The sequence below is a fragment of the Limanda limanda genome, chromosome 17, assembly GCF_963576545.1.
Source record: "Limanda limanda chromosome 17, fLimLim1.1, whole genome shotgun sequence".
Classification (NCBI taxonomy): Eukaryota; Metazoa; Chordata; class Actinopteri; order Pleuronectiformes; family Pleuronectidae; genus Limanda; species Limanda limanda.
The window spans coordinates 9,482,221-9,506,658 of record NC_083652.1 but is presented as its reverse complement, the minus strand read 5'-3'; the positions used below and the strand labels follow the sequence as shown (position 1 = coordinate 9,506,658).

Below are 24,438 nucleotides of genomic sequence, written 5' to 3'. Positions count from 1 at the left end.
GGGTGCATCATAGGTAAGTCGCCAGCTAATCACAGAGCCTACATACAGATACAAACAACCATTCATGCTCATACTCACTGGTCAATTTAGAGTAATTAGGGCCCGAGCACTGACAGGCACTGACAGACAGTGAGGCCCTATTGAAATTGTAAGGATTACTATTATTATTCAGGCAAATTAATTGGCTTTTTGAGGGCTTTAACATGCTCAAATTTTACCAAAATTTGTAGAAAATGGTGAAAATGTACTTTTCATTTATTTTCTGTTATATATTTTTTTTATTATTTATATATTTTTTAATATACATCTTGCGTAGAAGCAGACTACGCAGGATTCATTTAATTTAATTGAATTATTATTTATTAGTATAAATTAAGTATAACATTTTATTTTTGTTTTTAAATGTACATAGTGTAAGATATTGTGAAATTAATAGGTGGTTGAAGTCCTGCCAATTTTGAGGTTCAGTATCTTGCAGAGGACACTTCGGCATGCAGATGGAGAAGATTGGGGTTCGAACCGCCATCCTTCTTGTTGGAGAACGACCACTCTCCCCCCTACACCAATCCTATATTACCATTAATGATTGGATTACCTGTTCATTCTCATGGAAACTAAGCACAGGACGAAGATGGACAAATTATTGTGTGTGTGTCTGTGTCATTCTATGCTGCTTTAGATACACATTTCAGAGAAAACCATTGTATGTTCTTCTTATTCTACATATATTTGACAGCCTAACTTAAAAGTTACTTTTATATTTTGGGATTTTAGATACTGGATAATTTAACATGCTTTAAAAACCTATTGTTAGAGAATAACCCAGTAGTTGCAGCCTTGGCTTCTGACACCTTACAAGAATCACAGTGTGGGACACATTTAATTCAGCTTTAAGCTCTTTTTCTTGAAAGCTGTGGCCAACACTATCATTATGAACCCATTATGTTGAAAAGGGACTTCTTAACTAATATCATCTTACTTTAGGATATATCTTCTTCAAGATGTAAATAAATAGATCTAATCAGTTTATTTTTAATCTTTAGTCATTTGTTACAGCAGATATCACATTTTCAAAATGCCCCTTCATATTCAAACTGTTTCAGAATAATTACGCCTGTAATTTATATGATTAATATTGAAGTATCACTTATTAATATGCATATGCATTTCAGGTTTGAATTCACAGCTGCTTCTGAATGTTATAGATTTATAAAGATAGAACTGAGAGATCATATGTATTAAGATATGAAAATGCTGCTCAATTGACTGGATGAGAAGTGACAAACTGAAGTGGTCATAGTTATAGCTAAAAAAAATTAAAAACAAAAAGACACTACAGAACTTTACCGTAAATCAAACCAGAGGAAGTCATTAATAATTGTCAAAATGAATAGTTCAGCGTTTTGACAGGAAATGTTTTGAAATCACCGGTGTTGGCAGGAAATCAGTTACAACAAAGAGGAACGGTAAAGATTTAGGTCATGCGATTCAATATTCAATATGTGCTAAATAATGTGAGAGCAGTAAAGGTCTCATTTCTATAAGGAACTGAGGGCCGATGTTCATTTGGTGTAACCTGCTGGAAAAGAAAGCTCAAGTTGAATCCAGGAAAAAAGACATTTGCTTAAATATTAACGTTAGAAAACTGACTTGATATGATGACATTTGGGTCGTTTTCACATGGACATGGTGGAGAATATATATATTTGATACACACACGCCAAAAAAATCTAATATAAACGAGCCAGCGGTCCCATTTCTAACTATGGTGGGTACAAACCGCAATTAAGCCGTGCAGAAATCAACCACATGTTCCTTTTATTCAACAATGTAAAAGTAAAACTCATAAGTTGAATGGGAGCATGTGAAATGTAAAATCAGCTGGGCTAATTATTTGAAACCAGCTGCGGTTACAGGTTGTTTCCCATGGAAGTATTAATCCAGTGCAGTTTCTCGGATTTGAACGTTACTGTATACATTCCTAAACATGAGGTCATCTGTCATTCTACTTCCTGTTTTATCACTGCCTTCGAGGAAAGAACTCTCGACACATGATCCCTGGACTTCCCTGACTGGAAACCCCGCATTGCATGAGTGCAGCCCCACCACATCTTCAGCTGTAACGTGCCACTGATGGGAACAGCAGCAGCCTGGCTGGGATTCCCATGAGCCTGTTTAGGGACAGCTGAGATAAAGCAGCCAAACAAACACGGGCAGCAAAGGAGACACTTTCTGCATCACTGGGCATCTGCCTTGCTCTACACCCAGTCAGCCCGGCCTCGGCCTACTGTGTGTGTTTGTCTCGGTGACAGGAAATAAACACAGACGGGTTTGAGGGGCTGAGTGGGTGTGGAGAAGATGTGCATCTATTACCATCAGCAGCTGCTGACTCAGCTGTCTGAGGAGGCAACTGTCACCCTTCAGCTCTGGCCTGCAGCCAATCAATCTGGAGAATCAATGAAACTGTGTGTGTGTGTGTGTGTGTGTGTGTGTGTGTGTGTGTGTGTGTGTGCGTGCGTGCGTGCGTGCGTGCGTGCGTGTGTGTGTGTGTTTGAGACAGAGAGAGGAAAAAGCTGATATAAAAGAGGTACGTTCTGACATGGATGACATTTATTTCTCAGATTTCAGTCAACATCATTCAAAAGATACTCTGGACTTTGATCCTTTTCTGTTTCTTTGTGACAAATCAATAGTCACAGGTCAAAACCAACCAAGTCCATGACTGCGTGTAATTCGGGTTATTCCCATTCTATGAGTCAGACAGGTTTAGTTGCTATGAACCATAAGAAGTGACCTGTCTATTAAAGCGATTTTAATTCTGCCACGTGTGCTAAAGAAGGGGACACAACAGGCACGATAAACAGGAAACAATCAACATGAGGTCACATGGTGTCTGTTGCCCTTTTACTTGTATTTTGTTTTGTCCCCGACTCTTTATTTAATTTGCTGGACGTGCCTCGGGCACACAATGTCCTCTAGTTTATTTTGGCAGCTTTATCTTTAGTCCCTGCCACCACCTCACTACCCCCCCCCCCCTCTCTCTCTCTCTCTCCCCCTTTTCATCTCGCCTGATAAGGGTTAGACTGAGAGGAAATTGAAAAAACGTTAATTACATCTCGTTTAAAAATAACAATTTTTCCTGTGCTCCACTAAGCGTTGTTTTTCATTAAACCAGAGGGGGTCGCTGTTGTCCAGAATGAGGGAGACATATATGGGTAGTTGGAGATTAAATTGAATTTAATCGACCTGTGTGCACAGAATCAGAATTAGAAAAAAAAACTGGGTTTTATTTCCAAGCAGGTTTACACATGCAAGGGATTTTCTGTGGTGTATACTTTCTGTGCAAGTATAAGTATAAAGAATATAAAGAATATAAAAATAGGAAATTAAATTAAATGTAAAAAATACTAGAAGCACCAGGGGAGGTATTGTGCAACACGCTGTAAGTAAACACTAGAGACAGGAGCCTCTACAACAAGGGAGCAATTTAAATCTGATATGAATGTTTGTATTGATCATATCACATTATTGATTTATCTAAAGCAGCAGTGGTGAACAAAGTTTAATTTTAGTGACTGTGGTTCTCCTTGCCTGTGTGGCAACACAGTACGCTATTGCTCAAAACAAAGTCAGATACAACAATAAAAGTAAAATTAAATAAAAATAAATAGATAAAATAAAGTTAAGTTAAGTAAAGTTACGTTAAGTTAGGCAAAGAACAGTAAAATAAACAAAGTCAAATAAATTTAATTTAATTGAAACAACAAAATATTTTTTTTATTAAATCTAATTAAATTAGTTAGGTAAAATAAAGTAACGTAAAGTAAAGTAATGTAAAGTAAAACAAAACAAAAATAGAATTGTTTTTGCACTAAGCCTGCAGGAATGTTGTTATGGCTGTAAGTTGTTGCTGTATTTGATAGAAAGATGTAAATGTAGATCTTAGTCAAAAATAAATCAGCAGAAAGTGTTTCTGACAGAGAGAGAGAGAGAGAGAGAGAGAGAGAGAGAGAGAGAGAGTGGGGGGAGAGAGACACGCCGGAAGTGGGCGGTTTGTCAGGGAGAGAGAGAGAGAGAGGGAGAGCAAGAGAGAGAGAGAGAGAGAGAAAGAGAGAGAGAGAGAGAGAGAGAGAGAGAGAGAGAGAGAGAGCAGTGAACTGCTGGAAAACTGACTAACAGAGAGATAGAGAGAGATAGAGAGAGCGAGAGAGAGAGAGAGAGAGAGAGAGAGAGAGAGAGAGAGAGAGAGAGAGAGAGAGAGAGAGAGAGAGAGAGAGAGAGAGGTTCCTGTCGTAGGTCGCTATCGTCGCTGCAGCCTCTGCCTTCGTTTTATGAGAAAAGCTCCGCAGCTCCCGTCGCTCCACAGAGGTAAGCGTGACATGCTGTGTGCGTGTGCGTGTACATGTGTATGTATATATGTCTTTGCGTGTGCGTGCGTGTGTGAGTAAGTGAACGTCTCTCGCCTCGTCCCACTCACTGTCCCCTCCACCGGTTGCGAAAGCTTATTCTGACAGCGCTTTGTAAACAAACTGCGAGTGTGTGTGTGTGAGGCTCCTGCGCACGCTGCGCACACACAGACACACACACGCAGACACACACACACGTATGGACCCATCTGTGTAGACATGTAGTTTCTTCCTCCCGTGGTGTCATGAAACGCTGCTGGATCAACAGGCAGCTCCACATGCTGGCTGTGCTGGTTGGAGCTGCAGAAGTTTGACAGGTGATTCTTGTGTGACTTGTGTTTTCTGCTGTGGTCGAACCCGAGCTGCTGCTGCTGCTGCTGCACCTGAGTTGCTGCTGCTGCCCTCTGTGTGGATGCAGACACCTTTCCCCCCTCAACACCGCAGCGAGCAGTCCTGCAGTTTGTACTTCCATGACATCTGTCTGACTGCGATGTTACCTCGAAGATAAAGACTTGACATGCAAAGGATATGTAGCAGTTTGGAAAGTGGTGCCATGCCTGTTGGACCCGGTTAGAGCTTTTAAAATGTCTTATGTGTCAGCATAGACACACTCTTTTTGGATTTGAATTAGAATTGACTAAAACCTGACTGATGGGGATTCTTTTTGGGCTGATACCGATATTAAGGAGTCAAATAAATACAGATATATCAGCTGATATCTATTTAAAAAAAAATGATTTCAGGATTTGTAAGATGTCATTATCGCACCCTAATGACAAAGAAATGTAATCGAGGTTTGGTCTTTTACAGCGAAACCATTAACCCTATTAGAAATAACTATAAATCAATAAATAAACATAGATAAAACCAGATATAAAGAACTTGATTTAAGAGAGCAAACATAATAATCATATCGCCTGCCTTTTACTGGTCAAACGATAAACTCCATCGGGCTCCACAATCTACTATTGACACTTCTTGAATTTATACAAGTAGTTTCATTCCAGTAAAATATTTGACTGCTTTCCTCTGTTCATCTGTACACGACAAACAGCGGCTAAAGTGATAATATCAATATATATTTTATAGGTTTAATAAACAGATTTCTTGGGAATGATACACAAAAGAACTAAAAAAAAAACACTTATAACACAATAAGATGCTTTCAGGCACGTCACGCTGCCGATCATCGTGAAGGATACAGTTGAACGAGTATCGGTGGCACGTTCTTTCATCGCGATCCGCTCGGTTCCATCTAACTTTATATCTCACCTAACTGTACGTTACTGCGAAACAGAGGATTTCATTGTTTGTTTGCATTTGCCTGTATGATCAACACGAAGGAGAAGGTTCATGGAGGTCAGTGCAAAGCCAGCTCTCCAGAATCCAGACCCCGGAGTGGGCATCCTCTGTCATCTGCTGAACGCTCCGTTGCTCTGATGAGACTTTAGTTGTTTACCTTTGGAAGATTTCGTCTCGACACCCACAGTCCAGCTGGCAGTGACTCGGCCCCCCCGTGGCTCCTGGTAATGGAGAACTACATGTTGTGACAATAATGTCCTCCACCAACTGTGATAATTTCCCCCCTTGAGGCTGCAGTGTGAAAAGTTTGGACTTGTTCTACGGCGACTCCCCGTGTCCTTTCCTCTCCACACGGCAATGGAAATGATTTGCTTGCGACACCTTTTGTGTTTTGCTCTTGGCGGTGCTGCAAATAGTAGGTCAGAAGTCAACAATCATTTCGATAATTGACTCATCAGTTGCTGCTGCAGTTTCATATGTTCGGAAATCCAACAGCTGGGTTTTGGGACTAAGTCATCTCAAGACACCACGGTGAGCGAAGAGGCGACAGGGATCTTTCTTGACATTTTGCCGACTTGATTTCAGATCCTCAGTTCTTTGCTCAAGATGCTTCCTTCTCTATTTATCTTTTATTTCCTCTGTATTTACTGCACATCTGCTCTCTCTATCAGCAAAACATTTCAGACAGGAAACAATGGTCGGAGTCAGCATTTAACCCTGTTGGCAAGCCACCATGTTACCCTGCATGCTGCCTCTGTCCGCGCTGTGCAGGGTGCACTTGAAGGCAGCATTTTCCCAGGTTTCTGTGAAAAAGAGGTTCTCTGGTGTTGGCAAGGGAACATGGCGGTGCTGGCCCTGGCATGAGTTGGTTGGCACAGAGTGTCCCTGTCACAAAAGCCCCCCCGATGCAGGGGGTAGAGCAGCAGGGGAGACCGGGGAAATCACTGTTTTATCCAGGGTTCCTGCAGCTTGAGACAGATTTAAGATGTTTTAAAGTTGCTTTCAGTGCCACTTGAAATAGAATGTAAGACTTTCCGAAGCATTGCATTGACTAAGTCTCCTAGTCCGTCACTTAATTTGTCACTGTGATTAAACATCACCGCCAGTGTCTAAGTGCACACCCAGATCGGAGTCAGCTTCTCCTGGTGTTGGTGTTGAAGTTCGTGTGGAGACCTGGTGGAGACTTAGCAGTTTTTTTTGTTTCTCACTCTGCATGCAGGACTCCACTGCCTTGATTCCCATTGTGCAGAGTCTGAAAAACTTCCTGTGCAGAATGCAACGTGTCTTGTATCCTACACATTTCCTGGTGCTGGTTTCGGCCATCTTGCAGTGTATTGGTTGACTTGCCAACCTGCCTGGAAGCCATGTAAAGCCTTTGCCATTGTCACGTGGTCGCCTGCGCCCTGCGGGGAATACAAGTTTACCTGATTTCTGTTCACGTAATTCACTCTCATGGTGTTTTTGTTTTTTCACTGTGAAACAGAACTACTGAGCTGCTTCATTCTTTAATCAGAGCTGTAAACACTGACGCCCACTGAAGGCAGTGGGCAGAGTTTTTGCATAATTTGCGGAGCTCTATGCAACTTGCGTAGCGTTCATGTTGGGCAAGCTTAGCATCACTAGCTAGCTGGTAGTGCAATTGCTCTGAGCATCCCGGCCAATGTAAAAGGCTTTCGGATAAATGATTTACAATTTCAGATTTTAAATTCCAATTGCCAGAAAAAATAAAAAAAGATTCCTGAAAATCTGACTTGCCATGTGTCGCCAAGACTGATTCAAGTCCTTTTAAATACCAATTCAATCCAATTTCTTTTTTTAGATACGTGAATTAAATGCATCTGCAGGAACACTGTTATCCGACAAGCCCGCGGTGCCATGTGCTCGCAGCATGGCATGTCCCTAAGCTAGTCTGTGCGTCTCACGTTTTCACTCGCCGCTGCCAGACAAGTGTAGGGTTCACTGGGCTGGGAAAGGCTGATGAGAAAGTCTGAGTACTGTAAGTATGGGGTGCAGGGAGGGAGGTTAGTATGGAAAGACCACACAGGAGACATGTTCTTGACATCTTGAGGCGATCAGAGTGGTGGTTTTGATGATGAGTGAACTATGAGTCAAAGGTGTCAGCATCACCTACACACTAATGACTTGGCTCATCACAGGGCTTCCTGTCGCTCTGAGCAGAGGAGGAGAGCATGAATGGATGAAAGAAGTTATCAATAAGAAAAAGAAAGAAAGAATATCCTCTGTTTGCTTTCTGGTGCAAATAACGGTATGAAAATCATAAGTGTGAAAAGCAAACAGACGCGAGTGACAGGAGGGACAGAAAAAAGGAAACTCAAACTCAATTCAAAGGGAAGTGATCAGGAAGCATGTGGTGACACGCACCCTAACCTCCTCCCCCTGTCAGTTGGGCTAACGCTAATCCACCGGTCACGTGACCATGAGCTTTCAGCCTAGTCTTGGCCAGTAGCTCTCTGATCCATCTGTCGAATAGCGTTGCTGATTGTTGGCATCCACAGCGTTTACTTCTGTCCCATGATCACTGCCTGCTTCACACAAGACTCAAGTTTGATTGCCATCAGCGAGTTCCCCCTGCGGGGTTTCATCTGCAGTTTCACGAGACGTTCCCCCTTCTGGGGCTGTAAACTTCCCATGATCATGTATTTTGCCTCCGTCTCTCTCATTGTCTTTTATCAAATTTGAGTAAGTGGGAGCGGGGGGGGGGGAGCATGATAAGTCCTTGGGTTATTATCTCAGTGACACAACAAGAATAGCCAGAAGACATTCGAAGGCAAGTTTTGCGCTGAGCCATAAGAAGGAAGCCACATCAAGAGAGGAGAGTATAAGCTTGAAATCCAATTGATGTTGCCAAGGGTGCTTCCCTTTTTTTTGTTGCTGTGATTCTAACTTGTGTTATGAGCCATAGGTCAGAGGTCAACGTGGAATAGGCTAAGAATTAAAATGCGTGATCCGGATTAATCATTTTTCTCATGTTTACACAATACTCCCCTGCAGGACTAAACACACAGCTGTTACATTTTGCCGCTGAGGGAACGTTGCACCGAGCCTGACCCATAAAGCTCGAAACACCATACTTTATTTCACATCTGGAGGCTGTTTGCTGTTATTCAGGAGCATTCATGACCTCAAATGGCGCTAAGGCTCAGCGATATTAGTAATCTGCACATCGTTATCTTGTTAATTCGTGAAAAACTGATTTCGGGAGCTCTCGTTGTCATTTAGATAACAGCAACTTATATCTCAAGACCTCAACTTTAGCTCCCAACCTGTGGCTACGCTCACTCCCAGCCAAAGGGTCAGCAGCTCTTGGGTTACTGAAAGCCAGCTTGTGAGCCACTGGCAGGTCGCCCTTTCTTTTCAATCCCTGGAGAAGTTCTGGGAGTGTGAGTGAGGAAAAAAGACGAGCAGTATTTCTTCCTCCGTGCTGAAGTAGCATCAGTGTACAGGAATCCTACCCTCTGAATTACTCCAAGAGAAGCTCAGTGACCGACAACCTTAGCCGTGCCTTCAAACTCAGGAATGTGGTGATATTTACGAGAGTTTAATAAAAGTATGGCTTAGTGTCGAATCTTGGATTTGTCATTTGGTGAGTTATTGATCTCCGACTTCCATTTTAATGGTCGTGTTGGAAAGTTACCCCTCGCAACCGCTTATGTTTTTTATTAACGCCTCGGGCCGTGAGTCACGCTTGATCTCTCGTGCATGAGTTATGTGAATGAATGGCTTCATCGAGGCCTTGAAGGATATTTAATCATGTGAAGTCGTGAATTTTAAAAATGTTGGAAACATATTGAGTTTGTTAAGTACAGAAAATGTGTAGGACATATCGTTGGCAGTTGTGCAGCTATCAGTCCCCGTATGAACTTATTGTTTCCTGGTGATTTGGGACATGTTAGCTTTGGCATATCTAGCGCTCAACTCTTTGGGGTTCATCTTTACAGATTTTGGAAGTTATTCAAGGGTTTTTCGACATCTTGCTGACATCGTTTTTACCATTGTGACGTGTGTCTCTGTCCCAGTGTCTGTGCATCATTAAATGTGTCAGCAAGACTAAATATCCATGCCTGAGTAAACGTTCTTTCCAAAAACTACCTCATGCGAGTTCTTGTAAGTATTGAACATAAAAAATGGGCCCATAGAGACAGGGTTATAACAATAGGGTTCTATGTGACAACAAAGTCTAACCTTATATAGCCTGACCTGCTGGCCTACTTATGAAGTCAGTGCACTTCGTCACCCATGGAATGACCTGGGTGATGCATTAAGAGAGCGCTGCCATCTGACAGTCAGTTTCAGTTTGACGGCAGCATTTACAGTAACACACACACACACACACACACACACACTGTGACATTAAGCACGTTCCAAGCAATAGCACCTTTTAGAACAATTAAGAAAGTATTGTATCTTCTATCTAATCATAAAGCTGAAAACTCTGTGGCTGAAAACCATATTCTCCTGTCCTTACATGTTCCCTCTGAACCCATAGGTTGCTGAAATGAAGTAAGGAATGTGATACTGTGCATGTGATTTATTTACATTCCCAAATGTAAGGTTTACACTGCGGCTATTTTAAGCACAAACAGTCTGTGTTCCGAGGTAATTCATATATATATATATTTATTTAAAACCAAAGTTTGCACATAAAGTACTACAGCTGACAGTATGAATCAAGTATCAAACTCAAGCTTCTCTTTGTGGCACACTATGTGCATATAGTTCCCAGGAAGGGAAGGGCTGTTTTGGGTGGAGACTGGTGTCGACCCAGCATGAACTGACTGAAACAGTGTGTCCTGACAACACAGAGACAGATGTATCAGCAGCAGGTAGAGAGCTGGGATCCCAGAGCTTTAATCTCCACCTATTTGACAGCCTAACACTATACGTTTTAATGAGGAGTCAATAAGAATGTGAGGGTAACCTGAGGATAAAGTAACTGTATCCACTACCGCAGGTGGAGGAGAAGCAGAGAGCAGACAGGACAGTGGCCCACAAATCTGCCAGTTCTCACTTTGCTGTCAAACAAGATTTTGAATCATATCTTAACTTTTTTTTGTCACATCAATGTCTCTTTAAGAACTCTAAATCGGCTCATCGTGGGCTAGTTCCTATGTAGGTGCTTTGCAACATGAAACAGACCCAGCATGTATCCCACAAAACCCCGCAGAACTACAAAGGGGTCGAGGCAATTCTCCAGGTCAGTGCTCAGGTTTACAGGTAAATAGCAGATAAGGTGAAAGACTTAATATATAATGAGGGGTGTGCAGGCAGGTGACTCATCAGGAAGGCACTCATGTGATCAGAGGAGGAAAAATCACAGACGATGAGCAAGTTAAACTAATAGAACACAATCCTATAATGTGAAACCGGGTCCTCACAGGATCGTCCCATAATATGACCGACAAAGTAGTGATGAGAAGGGCACTTGAAGAGCACATACCTCCATCTCACCATTTTAACGAAAGAGGAAAACTATTCCTTGATCTGCTCTTTAATGGCTTCTTCACTCAGACAGGCCTGGTCTGAGTGAAGACCCCAGCTAGCCCTCTCTCAGCAACCATGGTACAAGGTCGTCTTGGAGCCAGTGTAGACTGCGTGGTCAGGGTTGAGGGTAGTCTTCATCTTATCTTTGAGAGTCTTCCTCTTCGCCTGGTGCTCCTGGTTGGGCGTCAGGCAGGTCCTGAGTTTGCTGATCTGCTCCAAGCTGTATTTAGTTTTCTCCAGGGTGTCATGGGTTCTATGTCGCGCAGGAACAATTGGTAAACTACAATAGCAGGAAGGTGTTTCTCCGCCAAGGCCCAACAGTCTCATTAAATGAATCAAGCTGTGCTAAATAATAAAAACTTATAGATATCAGTCCCCTAAATATGGCAGTTTTTTTCATCAACAGCCATTAAATATTCCCAGGGGAATTGGTGAAAATGTCAAAAATGTTCCTTTTTCACAGTGTTACAGACAGTGGGAGAATGTGTTCTTCTTTAACCATATCCTTCCATCCAAGTTTTTTTTAATCACTCTTGTGGTTTTTCTGTAATCCTGCCAACATAAAAAAAACGAAGAAAACATAACCTCCATGTTGGAGGGAAATAAACACATAACACAGTATATACAAATGAGAAACAATGGTCCAGGTTGATGTTAAATCTCAGCACATTATACATTTGTAATGCTCTGTGATTAACAACACATCTAAGCTGCTTACAAAACCCAAACATGGGGTTTATGCCACGCTAGTATTATTGCTATGTAGTGCTTTTTTATGTTTTACTTTGAAGGGATATAGCCTACTGTATATATACTGATGAGTTCAACAATACATTTCCTCAAGAGTCTAAAAATTACTGGATATCTGATGCCAATATTGGTTTATTATCTTAACATAAAATACTTCACAATTTAATCCATGCAGGACACTTTTGAATCGTAAACTTGTAAGTCAACCAACAATCGTGACACTGTTTCCTGAATGACCTTGAGCGTATTGGCATTTCAGTACTTCAGTTATTGTATCATGTCATTGTCTGTGACCTCCCTCACTTACACTATGCCAGTAAACACTAATCACAAGTTATTTGGATCTGAGCAGTACTGAAGTTTACTTTGTATTTGTTTGATTTGCTCCAGGGTTTATGTTATGATGAGAATGTGTTATTTAAACACATTGAAAAGAAACTTTTAGTGCGCACGCAACACGAGACACACACAGCCAGGACATCAGTGTTTAAGTGACTGGAAAGATCCGGATTCTTGATCCAACATCATCCATTGATAACTAAATAAATGTGATCATTGTGTTTAAAGGGTGACAGAGTCGGGTAGAAACACACACACACACAAACACACACAAACACACACACAGACAGATAGAGGAAACGCAAGAATACTGACCTAATACAATACAACATTCCCATCCTGTTTACTAAGCTGGTCACATATATCCTAAGCCAAAAGTTAAATATTTATTCAAGGATACTGTATGTGACCTGTCAAAAGGTTCAGTACAAATTTGTAGTTGCACCTATATTTTGTGCTGCTGCAGCTAAATGAAAAGGGTTAGGGTTTACAGTGCGACCAATGTAAAAAGTTAGTCCGGAGCCCTGCAGCCTTGTTGAAGCTGAGCCCTGCTGACTTATTGGTCAGGATCTAATTTCCTCAAATGCAATGTAATTTTGCATGAACTTCTTCTTGGAGAAGAATTTGTAAGATTGTTTGACGACAGCGATGACAAGGGCCGGGGCGATACAGGGTCACGCACAAGGTTAACACGATTATCAAGTTCTGTTCATCGTTATTTACATGGAGGACAGGAAAGTTATATGAAACTGAGTGTAGATGTAAGTTTAGGGCCAGGCCTTTAACCCACACCGGTTCCTCTTTGAATTTTGCATTACAGCACTGTGGCTAAAAGCAGTTTTTGCTGTAGAGTCTGCATAGAGACACTTTAATTGAGCCGGATGAGAGGTAGCTGCTGCACGCTCCCACTGCTGTGCTCAAGCCTATTACAGGCTTACAGAGAACGAGACGGGCTGGAAATGGATAGCTCACCGATAAATAAATATGTTTGCAAAGAAAGATGGGGTAAAGATAGTTGCTCTAAAAACAGACAAACACGCTGTCAGTAAATTAAATAATGCCGCTAAATGTACCCACACTACACGGAGCGCTGTGTATGCAAACAGGACGGGGAACATAAACAACGTAGCTCATTTGTTTGTGCCGCCATTATTCTTGACCCTTGTTTCAAATGCATGTGTGTGTGTAACATGTAAGAATGTGTTTTGTTCAGTTGGATTTAGGTCATGGATGCTCCTTTGTGTCTGGTGAACATCTGTGTAAGATTACTGTAAGGAGCATGTGATGAAAAAATAATTATGAAGACATACAGTTCTCAATTATTGATCCTTGTGTCTCTTATGTTTGGCTGTATGCTGGATTACACTGCACCGGATTAGAGAGGAAATAGGGCTGGAGGATCGAATGCACAAACAAGCGCCTTATTTCTCCCTGGGTTGTTATTTTAGAAAAGTGTGTGTGACGTTTTTTTGCACGCTTCATCCTCTTCAGTGAAAGAACACCACAGGGACGCGGTGCTCTCTATCTGTGTCCTGCTACTCACAGGGGCACAGGCGGATTAATGCCAAGTCAGTGTTTGGATTTGTGGAGCTGTTCTCCCGTATCGATCCCGAGAGCTCCTCTGTGCCCGCAGCAGTGTTTTAAAACCAGCCCACCTCTCCCACAACAACAAAACCCTTATTTTTGTTTTGCTTTGTTTTAATAGAAATACAATATTTCCAAGAATGGTGTGTTACTCCTTTTTAGGTATCCACATTCAGTGTGTTCTAGATGGTTGTATATGCATTTTCTAAATTGTTGTGCCACAGTGCAAACCTGTGCACGTGCTTGTTTAGCATCTCTATAATAAAGCACATGTTAATACACAGGTCTATGATGAGGTCTGAGTGTTATAACCATGTGTCAGACATACAGTTACATTAGGGATCTCTCTCTGCATCTTTGACAATTAGATCCCATCTGTTGCTTCCTTCGATGCCTCCTGCTACCGCTGTGAGGCATTCGGCCACGTGAAGCCGCATTCAGACATGACCTGCGGGTAAACTCCGACGAATTGGCTGCAGTTACCCGCAGTTTGCCTTTCACACATGCACAACACAGCGGGTTCTCTGCACAGACGCGTTCACAACAGCATCAAATCCTTTCAGGCGAGAGGTGGAGCAGCAGCAGGAGGAGACAGCAAGTGACGTATCAACTCCGCTGCAGAGATCATGTGATTTCCTTGAAAACACAGACACCGGTGAATTATTTTACTACCACAAACTCGCTCCATCAGGGTCTTCTACATGTATGACGCCACTCTTTCCCCGGGAGATATTTGTTTTCTTTTTGTTTTCTTCCCGCGATGAATCCAGTTGGGGATCCCCTGTTGTGTTCACACATCATCTTCTCCTGGATTTCTATGGACATTATACTAAGAGGCCAGGCAGAGAAAGTCTGCAGAGTTCAATGCATGTCTAAAAGCAGCTTGTGTCAATCACATGTTCGGTTAAATATATGCTTAAATGAGACGGAGAGACAATCAGACAGTGTGCATTTGTTGTTTACTGTGCAGCATCACCAATGCTCCGTGGTGTGTTGGATTACCATCAAACCTCATTAGACACATTTTCCACTTTCACATGATCTGATGCCGCTTGTCTTTGTTTTGCCCACAGCAAGACATGAGGCAGCATGTGTATAGACTGGTGAATAATACATGGATTGTAATTGAAGTAAAAAGCACAGTATGGTTGGAATTGTTGTTCTACTCAAGAGGAAGCTAATGGTTGAGCTGCAAAATATCAAAGCGTATGGAAGTTTTGTTACAAATAGGACGGATATTAAATATTTTTGGGGCGGAGGTTGTTAGCAGCGTCACCTCAGAGCAGGAAGGTTCCCGGTTCTGTTCCCAGTTCGGCTCTGGTCTCTCCCTAAAGAGGAGAGACGGATTTTTGATCTTTGAGTCAGAGAATATCTGTTTTTTCTCTGATGTAATATTTTATTCCTATTCCCTTTCCTATCTCTTGGCTAAAAAAGTTGCCAACTCTTGTTGTTTCCCAATTCAGGGTTTACATCCGGGGCATGGACTCATGAAATGAGACGGTCTGGTCTGGGGTTTCCTATTTGCATCACCAGCTTGTGGTGCACTTACTCGGCTGCCCGCATAGCTAGCATATTCCATTCTAACCCTAACCCTAACCCTAACCCTATTCTATTCTACTCTTTTCTATTCTATTCTATACATGAGGATTAAATTGCTTTTTGTCTTTAAGCAGCAATTAAGAATGTAGAATTGAATTTTGCTCAAAGTAACAAGTACTACCAGCTGGATTTTATTGCTGTTATATTTTTGCGGTGTGGACTCTCCATTTAAGTTATTTTCTGATTATTAGTGTATGTACCTGTTCTCAGGCAGAAAGAATCTGTGATTAGATTGTGTCTGAGGAGCTATCAAGGAGGCGGGCAACTTCAGAGCAGCATTTTCAATGTGCATTACCTGACCTCAATCCTCAGCAGCAACTCATGGATTTCACATGAATACACAGTAAATCAGGAAAGCATCCCAAGAAGGAAGAATTAGGGACGAGGCTGTAGCACGCTGGGTTACTTTAGTGTTTCAGGCTCGGTTTCTCCCTGTGCTACTGCCATCACTACACACTCTACCATGCACTATCATGAGATCAATGCCTTTGTTTTCCTTGTTTGGTGTGGCAGTTTCTCTGTTTCTGAAGGATGGCCCCTCTATCATGATCAGCTCCGCCACACCCGGCAGCCAACCTAGCAACAGTGTGACATTTAGATCAATGCTCGATCATGCATCAGCATTCTGTTTAAAATTGATATTATTTAATCTTGACTGTGTTTAATGTGTAAACTGGGCTACTGATTCACTGTATATGCTAATTTGTCATTTATATTCTCTTGGTCCATTTTAACTGAGGGCTCAACAAACTGACCTCCAGAAAACAGTAGAAAATGTGTCTGTGGATCAAATTAATTTCAGTGGAATACCTTAGATCAATGGATTTTGTGTGGCAATAAGGCAATAAGATGCATCAGATAGAAAAATAATGCTGGATGACTATCAAAACCAAATCAAAACACTTGCAATTAAATGATTAATTGATCAATACTTAATAAAATTGCTCTAATGTGAAAAGAAGGAATAAAAGCATCCACAACAAGGGAGACGATACTTTGCATGTGCTCATAGTGACGTAAGCTTCAACACTTTCTGTTCCTCATATTACTGTACATGTGCTGTACTGTTCATTCCATCACTTTGTCTTTTTGGTAAAATGGTGCTTTCCGATACCACTCACCACTGAAAACAGAGACAAGGTCCCTGAGTGACGTCATGTCAGCAAACCACTGTGGATCCGATCGTGTCCAACAAAGACGAATGATTTGGTTTCGTTTTTCAATCTGACTTTTGTTTTCTCATAAACTTTCAAGTTCATTGAAGAAATCTATTGGCCATTAAGAATACACAAAAAAAAGTATTTCTATGAAACTTAGTGGAAGGATGTGGTATTTGTCATGGAGGAACCCAGTTAAATATTGTGAGGATCAGCAGGCGGATCCAAGATTGCTTTCACTTTCTTCAACATAGCAAGATTCTAAATTTTTTATTTTTTACATCATTATAGTTATCCCACAGAATAACACCTACGACAATTGGCATATCTATAGAACTAATATCTATCAGTCTGGGAAATTTGGTGCAGCTTGATTGAATTTAAGGGAACTGGCCTTGGCGCGGGTATGTGCTCCACAGAGTTAGATCTTGCTTTTATTTTGAATATATTTTTACTCTGAAGCAACTGTTGATAATCCTGCTTATGACATATCATATAGTCACTTCTTTGTTTATAGAACTTTCTATGACTTCAAGCCACAATGGGGAGTTTCTGTAATGCCCATGAAGGAACTGAAAGAGAAAATAACTTGCATGAACAATCCCGGGGATGATTTCATTGTAAGCCACAGAAAATGACTAGAACAGTCAAATAGTTTAATCAAGGAGGTTACTTGATGCTCTAAGTTAAAGGTTCTTTTATTCTAAAATGACTATTTCCCTATTGAAATCGTGAATATATATCTACCAAGGTTCCCAGCACTCAGCTCTGGACACTGTTAACGATATCAACCCCCGTCCGGCAGAAGGTGGGTGGGGCTGTTTTCTCTGTGGGGTAAAGGTGGAGTTGACCTTTTGCTGGAAGCACTGAGCTGGCCATGACGGGAGGGGGGAGACATGGAAAGGGGAGCAGCAGCGCAGGGAGCAGGGTGCAGGGGGGGGGGGGGGGGGGGGGTGGCTCCAGAGCTCCAGTGACTGTGTTAGAGACTGTGTGTGAGAAACTGCAGCTTTCTGACCTCTGACACATGACAAGCTGGGAAGATCAAAAGGGCGTAGTCTCTAAAGCGGCCTGCATTGGTGTCAAGACCAATGTCGAAGCAACAGAAGGAAAGGGAGACGTTGAAAGAGAGGAACGGTAAAGTGAAGACATGGCTTGAATTTAGAGACGCCAAATTAAAATGAAAAGGACAAAAAATAATACATGAAATTCTTTCCACTTTATAGCAATGTAACGTGAAGGGCACTCAGAGATTGCTCACCTCCACCAACAGTCCTCTAATGAAAGCCCATCACTAACTCTATCTGCACCAAATTGCACACTGATAAATATGAATCTACAAAACATTTTTCTTCATCAAGATCCATTATTAATCATTTGGGAGATCGAAGAAAAGGTTGTAAAATGCCCTATCTCACAATGTTAAAGAAAAAAAAGAAACAATCCTTATCTGGATCTGCACTGAAATGTTATGTGTTCTTTGTTGACCCGACCAACAAATAAACAAATGAAGACAAAACCCAAACCTCCTTGGCGGCAGTAACAACACTGCTCTCCCACTTAACTAATGTCATAAGACCGGTTTAAAGATGTTGAAACAATACATAACCCATATTTGCCAGAGCACCATCCTTTCCATTGACACGTACGAAACACAAACACACCGACTGTGCACGCGCAAACACACACACACATCAACACACACGACTCTCCTTACTGTCTCACCCCATGTTGTCTCTGAGTCTGAGAGGAAATGGATGACTCCCTGAGATTAGGGTTAATAGCGTTATGACATTCTAATAAACGTGCATTAGGTGTAACTTTGACTCGATGTCTCAGGATAACTGTGTTAGAGTTAGGCTAATTCATGTAATCACATGCACAAGTGTCTGGCGCTGGTTTAACTAATACAGCTGCACATCCCCTCTCTTTCCAGCTGATAAAAGGCATTGATTGGACGGCCTGAATGTGATCGTTCTACTCATGGGTGTGAGCTCACGCAGCGCGAAGTCGACTCCTCCCGCCTCCTGCACACAGCAGGGCGACCAATGTCCACAGCAGCCAGGGAAATATGCAGCCTGATCCTCTTACCATACATCTGCAGTGAGGTTGACTGTTGCTATAAGTTCCTGACACTGAGATTAAAAGAGCAGAAAGAATATGACCTGCCAGATGAATGAGATTAGAAAGGAGCGACCTAGTCAGGACCTCCTGACCTCCTGTCATTGAAATACAGTAACATTGCATCCTGTCAGCCGGGGGATCAATAATGATCCGTCTTTTCATCCTCAGTGAGCAGTGTGAGTGTTTTTGATTAGATCCACCACACGACTAACCAAAGTCTTGCTCTGAAACCGGCCCCCGGCTCTTTCTTTAGCCCCTTGTCTCTGCCGGCCCGGCTACTCTGAAGATCAGTGAACTGAGCTGGAGGTCGGTTTGTAGCCGTTTCTGCTCAAACTGAGTTACTACTGAAAACCCTTCAGGAGTTGGGCTCTGCTGTGATTGGACAAGTTGTGAACATGAAGACATGGGAAGTGTGCAGTGTCTTTAGGATTACACAAAACGATTAAAATTTAAATCCGTAATGAAAAATAAAATTATCATAATCAATGAATTTATTATTTATATTAATTATTTTAATTCTAACAATTTTTTTTATCTATGCAAGTTGTTCTTGAACCTTGTCAAACATTTAAACAGTGATTTGGGGATATCTATATATCTATATATCTTTATATATTTATAGATATATATGTAAGATGTTATTATCATTATATAATATATTTAAATATATTTGAGACTTGAAATGTTACAGTTCAACCATGAACCTTATTATCAATAACTGTGTAAATACAAATACAACCAATAAGAATTAATAATAAAACACTTCAATGAGAAAATGAACATAAAAGTATGGATTGTTCATTCTGTCCTTACTCTAGTCAGGCTCTAACATACATAGACATATTCACATAAAGCCTATATGTGTTCTATATAATTGTCACTAAGCAGCGACACATTCTGAGCAGCTGTGATAGTGGTGCACATGAGTGGAGACAACACCGTCGTGCAAATCCCACAGGACCTACATGTTTAAGTAAGATCACAAGGTGAAATATTGCCTCAGTAGCCACAAATTTGATATTACATATTTTGCATTTAGTGGACATGCATATATGTAGCTTTCAACACTGGAATTCCAGAGGCCCACCCATGAAGGGGTGTGCGCCTGCTTACTTTCAGACCTGGTCCTGAGTTTCATCTCCTCCTCTCTCTTACAGCTTTGGACAAATCCAGGCTCTACATTCTGCAAGCCCAGGGTTTTTTTTTTAGGGCCTCCACGTTTGCCCTCACACCGAAATATGTAAACAACCCCCTCATCCGGGGGCCTCATTACAACTGCTTATTGCCTGCCCCCAGAGACCCCCGACATCCCCTCCTATGCAGCTTCTGTGTGGTGTCTCCCCCCAGCCCGATGGTCTCGGCTGGAGACACGGGAGGCCCCTCCGATGTTTGTTCACTTGTCAGATGTCGTTTAACGCACTGTTTGGTGAGACAACGAGGACGGCGTTAGAGCGATGGGGTGAAGTGACGGGGAGAAGCAGGGAGGTCCGAGGGCTCGGGATCAATGAGGATGTTTTCCAAATGAAATGAACCCAAGAAGGTCAATACATCCACACTCTCTGAAGGAGACCAGACTATAATTCATCATTTAATCAATATCATATATAACAAAACGTGGTGAAGAGTGATTCTGTGTGTCAGGCGTTAACTCAAACACTTGTTTTAACCAAAGGAGTTAAGGAGGATGTCAGTTTATATTCAACCTCATAGATAGACTATGGTCGCACAAGATTGAGTTGACCACACACTTCATGTTCTCTGGTCACCCCTGACAAAAGGGTTCCGAGAAGTGGTGCACCATGAGAGGCCATAGGTGCTGCTCACAGTAGACATGCTGGAGAAGAGGTGGTTTACCAGAAAGACACTTACTGCTGGGTAAGGTCTAACTATGTGTGTACTATATTTCTCTTATTTGCTGTAACAAGTGAATTTCCCCGTTGTGTGGATAAAATAAAGAAATCTAATCTAATCTATAAAAATGAACTCTTATCAAGAGATGTGACGTTGAACAATTCTGCCTTGTACCTTTCATGTGACGAGCCTCCATATCGGTTCAAACTTACCATCAAGATTATTTAATTCAGGGCAGATGTATTTTATCCTATTTTTCAATTAATTTGCATTAATCCAATAAAATCACTGTGTGCTCTGTTTTTAGATGAAATCATAAAACACAAATAGTTACCTGATGCTTTTGAACTTTGCCTCAAATATTCATTTTATGCCTCTGTTTGGAATGTTTTTGAATGATTCCAGACTCAATATTTATAGAAAAAAGTGTGGTAATGGATTATTTTGACAATGTTATGTTGTTGTATGACTTACTTTGGTACAATTGGCATCTTATACTCTCCTTTGGATTTATACATTATTATGTACCCAGACACATAAAGATATCAGGCGCACTTTTTGAATAGGTCAAATTTTTTCATGAATTACTACTACGGAACCTTTATGACCTTCTGATTTCTCAAAATCTTTCCTTCAAATGATTTTCACAACGCCGGTGTAATGTTTTTGCTAGGAATCTGATGATATCACATATTTTACGACAAAGGAATAGAAGTGTTTTTCTTCTGTGTGTCCTCTGCTGCAGCAACTGGGCTGAGCTGAAACGTTTCCCTTTGTGTGTGTGTTTGTGCGTGTGTGTGTGTGTGTGCGTGTGTGTGTGCCAGGTACTAATTTGTCTTGGTCTCCTCTTCAGAGGCCTCTAAAAACGAGTGGTGGCAGGGGGCCGTGGGGTCCCTGTGGCCTGACTCTGAACAATAGCCTCAGTGCTAATGCTTTGCTCTGCTTCAGTAGCTCATGAAAATGATTTCAGCCCCATTAGAGATAACCTGTGTATGTTCCGGCATAAATAATATTCCTGAAGATTTTCTGCTTTTTCTTCCCGAGTCGACTGTGAAGATTCAACGATCATCTGGTCAAAATGAGAAATGCAGACTTTCCTTTTGGCATCTGGGATCATCCTTTCCACCAAGAGTGGCTTGATGATATTTAGTGAATACTGAGGGATATGTATGGATTATTTAATCTTTGCGGAGGACATGCAGAAACATCCAGTCATGCTGCATGTGGAGAGGACAGAGCAGATGAGGTTTAAAACCATCGTGTTGCCAAAGGTCTGTGCAGATTAGAGTTCCCACTGCATGTGTTTGGTTAAGAAGAGAGAGGGACGGGAAGTTACGACAGCTACCCCAAATGCCCTCAACTAACACATGGGCCGGTGAACTTATCTGTCTGGCTCCGTCGCATGTTCTTTGTTTCCAATTCATGCCGTATGTAGGTTAAGCTTCTCGTCGGGTGATTATTTTGTGAGTTCACGAGCCTCAAGCCTTCTGATTGTTGCACGTTGTCATCCCAGAGTTTGTTAATCGGACGGAGGGGTGTTTTTTCTGCTGGTTATTTATTACATAACAGCAAAGAACAACAATTGCTTTGTCAATTAACGAGCATCGAGATGTTTGTCTGGAAAGCAGTCGTCTAGGATCACAGCAGCCAGATGATTCTGAAGTCTTTGGGGACAACGTTTGGATGTGATGATGGTGATGGTGTGACGTCTTCAGAGACATATTTTCTTAAAATTGATTTCACGACTTTGGCAGCAGCTTCACACTCAGAAACGAGGAGAGTGGCGCTTTTATCAGTTCAGGTGTCAGATGGTTTCATGACGAAGTTTCTGTGAAGGAGAGCACTGTTAATCATTCATCAGGCGGGCCAAGGGCTGACTCTTTGTTTGTTCTTGTAACCACCACAAAAATAATGTGAAGTAACTACGACAGCAGAAACGATATGAAATTAATCCATCTGTGGGATTCAAATCTGAGAATCTGCTGCTCTCTGTGGTTTTAGTTCAGAGAGAAACTGAATGTCTCTAAGTTTTTGGGCTGTTGGTTTAACAAAGTGAGGCGTTTGATGACGTCGTGTTGTGACACCTGGGAACTTTTTTTTACTGTTAAAGAGCCAGTGACTAGTCAAGAAAAGAGGCGGAAGATGAATTATCACAGAGGAAAGTGTCTCTGTGCTGCGGTGATGGAAGAGTCATCAGACGTCTGTTATTAACTGAGGGGAATTGTTAAACCTATTATGGCGCACTGCAGTGAAATGGGCAGTTTAGATAATAATATGGAGATAAATTATCTACATCATCATCATTAATTTGACTTTAGAGAAATCAAATTTTTACTTCTACAGAGGACATTGTTGGCAGGGTGGGACATGGGCCACGGGAGAACCCACTAAACTCATTTTCTTCTTACTTTCATTAGCGTTGTTTTTTTTTCAAACATTTTTCAGATAATCATGCAAGGATCTTGTTTGCTCTTTGGTGCAGCTTGATTGAATTTACAGCAACTTTCCCTGTCGGCCCTTGGTTGAAGGGCACGTACATGCGCTCTACTGAGTGTTGTCTGGTTATCTTTAGTAAATGGTTTAAATGTCATGGTTGAAAATACAGGAATTGTGTCCAACCTCTTTAATCACCGGTGTCTCGAGATGCATCTTTCGCTGCTTTGGATAAAAGCGTCACTCCTTCTTTCCAGTATTAGTTTGAATATTTAAAAAACAATCATTGGGCATTTTGATTAAGAAGATGAAAATGTATCCTGACAGTTCATCCTGACTGAGCACATGGCTGCTGCCCGGTGGTTGCACACTACAAGGTAGCAGGTTGAGCCTAAAGGCCGGCGCATGCTGCTGCAACGGTGACTGCGGCTTTTCACTCAGTTGTGACGCAGGACTCGTTGTCATTCATGGTTTTACAAGCGTTGCGCGTGTTGCCAAGCAATTCCCCGCCAGACCACTAGGCGGATTAATGTTTTTTGTCGAAGTCGGCTCTTCTTCGTGTGTGGTACATCGCCACGGCGGCTCCTCATAGCCTTTTTCTGGCAGACAAATCCGCCAGTCAGTGACGGGTTATACTAGTGGTCATAGTTTCGGATCTCTTCTGCCAAGTGCTCTTCTATTTGGTCCATATTCGTTCTTCTAAATCTTCCGTGGTTTCCGCCGGTTCCGGGCATGAAACCGGAAATGCGACTCCGAAAAGGATGTAGTAAGCAGACCAATCACAGCCTTGCCGGCTACGTCAGGCTTGCGGAGCTTTGCCGTCTAGTTAGAAAAATTGGGCGACGCACGTAAGCACGTAAGAACGTAAGAAGGGCTCTTGTGCTTCCGGGCCCGTGAAAACGCAGAAGCATGTGCCGGCCTTAAGTCTGTTTTTACAAGTGGACTAACACTATCTTGAGCTGATGTCTGATTATAGCAGACTGCGGGACAGTGACAACTGGCTACCCGGTCGTCCTCCCAGTGTGTGTCTCTGGTCGTTGAGTTTTTCTGGCTGCAGGCCTGTGCCCCATAGTGGCTTCACTCCAGCAAGCCGGCATTCCTGCTGCCGCGGACCTGAGCTTGCAAGCCGTATCCACATTTAACACTCCCTCTGGGCCCCCACATTATATAATGTCACCCACTGGTCCTCTGTAGTTGACACCAACACGCACGGATGCACATCTATGTGTGGATGCATATGATCAAATACACACACACACACACAGACGTGCACTGTCGTATAATCCCTGTGCATGCATGAATGCAGAAATGTGTCATAGGCTAAATTCTATATCCAGAAGCGAACAGAGAAGCTCAGTGTGTCGTCAATGTTACAGACAAGGGAGACCGAGAGG

General features: G+C 42.0%; 1 pseudogene; it reads left to right on the top strand.

Annotated features, from left to right (window-relative positions):
• Window positions 1–4,271: 4,271 nt before the first annotated feature.
• The window catches only part of LOC133022946 (uncharacterized), a 151,237-nt pseudogene continuing 131,070 nt past the window's right edge, over window positions 4,272–24,438 (top strand).